We start from the raw sequence: 3,716 nt of genomic DNA, 5'->3' as shown, positions 1-3,716 counted from the left end.
GCTGGTGTTGCAGGTACCATTGCTGTTGCTGCTGTAGCTGTTGCTGGCATTGCTGGTGCTGGTGTTGCTGCTGCTGGTGCTGTTGGTGCTGGCACTGCTGCTAATGTAGGTGGTGCTGCTGCTGTTACTGTTGCTGGAAATGTGGCTGCTGCTGCTGCTGCTGTTGGTGTTGCTGCTACTGTTGCTGTTGGTGCCTGTGCTGCTGCTGGTGTTAGTGGTGTAGCTGCTATTACTGTTGCTGTTGGTGCTCGTGCTGCTGCTGGTGTTGCTGATGCTGTTGCTGTTGCTGTTGCTAGTGTTTCTGCTGGTGATGCTGCTGCTGCTGGTGTTGCTGCTAGTGTTGCTGTTGCTGGTGATGGTGGTGTTGCTGCTTCTGCTGCTGCTAGTGCTGTTGGTTTTGCTGCTGGTGCCGTTGCTGTTGTTGCTGGTGATGGTGGTGTTGCTGCTGTTGCTGCTGCTGCTAGTGCTGCTGTTGCTGCTGCTGTTGCTGCTGTTGCTGGTGATGTGGCTGCTGCTGTTGCTTGTGCTGTGGCTGCTGCCATTGCTGTTGCTGGTGCTGGTGCTGCTGCTACTGATACTGCTGCCATTGCTGCTGGTGTTGCAGGTACCATTGCTGTTGCTGCTGTAGCTGTTGCTGGCATTGCTGGTGCTGGTGTTGCTGCTGCCGGTGCTCTTGGTGCTGGAGCTGCTGCTAGTGTTGGTGGTGCTGCTGCTGTTACTGTTGCTGGAAATGTAGCTGCTGCTGCTGCTGCTGCTGCTGTTGGTGTTGCTGCTACTGTTGCTGTTGGTGCCTGTGCTGCTGCTGGTGTTAGTGGTGTAGCTGCTATTACTGTTGCTGTTGGTGCTCGTGCTGCTGCTGGTGTTGCTGATGCTGTTGCTGTTGCTGCTGCTAGTGTTTCTGCTGGTGATGCTGTTGCTGTTGCTGTTGTTGTTGCTCGTGTTGTTGAGGATTCTGCTGCTGCTGTTGTTGCTGCTGTTGCTTTGGATGCTGCTGTTGCTGCTGCTGGTGTGGTTGCTGCAGGTTTAACTGCTGCTGGTGTTGCTGCTGCCAGTACTGATGCTGCTGTTGCTGTTGTTGTTGCTGCTGGAGTTGCTGTTGCTTGTGTTGTTGCTGCTGCTGTTGGTGCTGCTGTTTACTGATGTTGTTGCTGCTGCTTCTTCTGTTGCTGGTGCTTGTGTTACTGCTGGTATTGCTGTTGCTACGTCTGCTGCAGTTGCTGCTGCTGTGTGTGCTGCTGCTACTGTTGCTGTTGCTGCTGCTGCTGTTGCTGCTGCTGCTGTTGCTGCTGCTTTTGCTGCTGTTGCTGTGGCTGGTGTTGCTGCTGTCAGTTCCACTCCTGTTGTTGCTGCCAGTGCTGCTGCTGCTGCTGATGTTGCTGGTACTGGTGCTGCTGCTGTTGCAGCTGTTCCTGCTTGTGTTGCTGCAGCTCTTCCTGTTGTTGCTGTTGCTGCTAGTCCTGCTGCTGCTATTCCTGCTGCTGCTATTGCTGCTGCTTTAGCTGCTGTTGCTGTTGCTTGTGTTTTTGCTGTGAGTTCCGCTGCTGTTGTTGCTGCCAGTGCTGCTGCTGCTGCTGCTGATGTTGCTGGTACTGGTACTGCTGCTGTTGCTGCTGTTCCTGTTGCTGCTGTTGCTGCTGTTCCTGCTGGTGTTGCTGCTGCTCTTCCTGCTGTTGCTGTTGCTGCTGGTCCTGCTGTTGCTGTTGCTGCTGCTTTTGCTGCTGTTGCTGTGGCTGGTGTTGCTGCTGTTAGTTCCGCTGCTGTTGTTGCTGCCAGTGCTGCTGCTGCTGCTGCTAATGTTACTGGTGCTGGTGCTGCTGTTGTTGCTGCTGCTGGTGCTGGTGCTACTGATACTGCTGCCATTGCTGCTGGTGTTGCAGGTACCATTGCTGTTGCTGCTGTAGCTGTTGCTGGCATTGCTGGTGCTGGTATTGCTGCTGCTGGTGCTGCTGCTGCTTCTGCTGCTGCTTCTGCTGCTGCTGATGGTGTTGCGGGTACTGGTGCTGCTGCTGCTGTTGCTGCTGTTGCTGTTGCTGCTGTTGATGCTCTGCCTGCTGGTCTTGCTGCTGCTCTTCCTGCTGTTGCTGTTGCTGCTGGTCCTGCTGCTGCTATTGCTGCTGCTGCTGTTGCTGCTGCTTTTGCTGCTGTTGCTGTTGCTGGTGTTGCTGTTGTTCATGCTGGTGTTGCTGCTGCTCTTCTTGTTGTTGCTGATGCTGCTGTTCCTTCTTCTGCTGCTGCTGCTGTTGCTGATGCTTTTGCTGCTGTTGCTGTGGCAGGTGTTTTTGCTGTTAATTCCGCAGTTTCTGTTTTTGCCAGTGCTGCTGCTGCTATTGCTGCTGTAGCTGCTGCTGGTGTTGTTGCTGCTGGTGTTGCGGACGCTGTTGCTGGTGTTGTTGCTATTGCTGCTGCTGTTGTTGCTTCTGTTTATAGTGCTGCTGGTGTTGCTGCTTCTGCTGGTGCTGTTGGTTTTGCGGCTGGTGCTGTTGCTGTTGTTGCTGGTGTTGGTGGTGCTGCAGCTGTTGCTGCTGTTACTGGTGCTGCTGTTGCTGCTTTTGCTGGTGCTGAAGCTGCTGCTGCTGCTGTTGCTGCCGCTGGTGTTGCTGCTGCTGTTGCAGCTGCTGTTGCTGATGTTGTTGCTGCTGCCTCTGCTGATGCTGGCGCTGGTGTTGCTGCTGGTGTTGCTGCTGCTACGTCTGCTGCAGTTGCTGCTGCTGTTTGTGCTGCTGCTACTGTTGCTGTTGGTGCTGGTGCTGCTGCTGGTGTTAGTGGTGTTGCTGCTGTTACTGTTGCTGGTGCTGCGGCTGCTGCTGGTCCTGCTGCTGATGTTATTGGTACTGGTGCTGCTGCTCTCGCTGCTGTTTCTGTTGCTGGTATTGCTGCTGTTCCTGCTGGTCCTGCTGCTGCTCTTCCTGTTTTTGCTGTTGCTGCTGGTCCTGCTGCTGCTGCTGCTGCTGCTGCAATTGTTGCTGTTTTAGCTGCTGCTGCTCTGGCTTGTGTTTTTGCTGTTAGTTCTGCTGCTGCTGTTGCTGCCAGTGCTGCTGCTGCTGCTCATATTGCTGCTGCTGGTGCTGCTGCTTTTGCTGCTGCTGTGGCTGCTGCTGCTCCTGCTGCTGATGTTGCTGGTGCTGGTGCTGCTGCTGCTATTGTTGTGGTTCCTGTTGTTGCTGTTCCTGCTGGTATTGCTGCTCTCTTCCTGCTGTTGCTGTTGCTGCTGGTCCTGCTGATGCTGTTGTTGGTGGTGCTGTTGCTGCTGCTGTTACTGTTGCTCCTGCTGGTGCTGGTGCTGCTGCTACTGATACTGCTGCCAATGCTACTGGTGTTCCTGCTGCTGCTGTTGCAGTTAACAGTGCTGGTACTACTGAAGCTGTTGGTGGCATTGCTGGTGCTGGTATTGTTGCTGCTGGTGCTGTTGGTGCTGGTGCTGCTGCTGACAGTGGTGGTGCTGCTGCTGTTACTGTTGCTGGTGCTGTGGCTGCAGCTGTTGCTGCTGCTGTTGGTGCTGCTGCTACTGCTGCTTCTGGTGAAGTTGCTGCTCGTGTTGCTGCTGGTGTTGGTGCTGCTGCTGTTGCTGCTGGTGTTGCTGCTGTTAGTGCCGATGATGCTGTTGCTGTTGTTGCTGCTGCTGGTGTGGCTGCTGCTCGTTTTGTTGCTGCTGCTGTCGGTGCTGCAGTTGCTGTTGTTGTTGCTGCTGCTTCTGCTGTTGCCTTTGCTGGCGTTGC

The 3,716-nt window shown here is 54.8% G+C and overlaps 1 pseudogene; it reads right to left on the bottom strand.

The window, feature by feature from the left end:
- Positions 1–1,250: 1,250 nt before the first annotated feature.
- On the bottom strand, positions 1,251–2,368 carry LOC121291914 (annotated as a pseudogene).
- Positions 2,369–3,716: the final 1,348 nt, after the last annotated feature.

This window comes from Carcharodon carcharias, chromosome 2 (genome assembly GCF_017639515.1).
Source record: "Carcharodon carcharias isolate sCarCar2 chromosome 2, sCarCar2.pri, whole genome shotgun sequence".
Taxonomy (NCBI): Eukaryota; Metazoa; Chordata; class Chondrichthyes; order Lamniformes; family Lamnidae; genus Carcharodon; species Carcharodon carcharias.
This window is presented reverse-complemented; position numbering and strand designations above follow the sequence as displayed.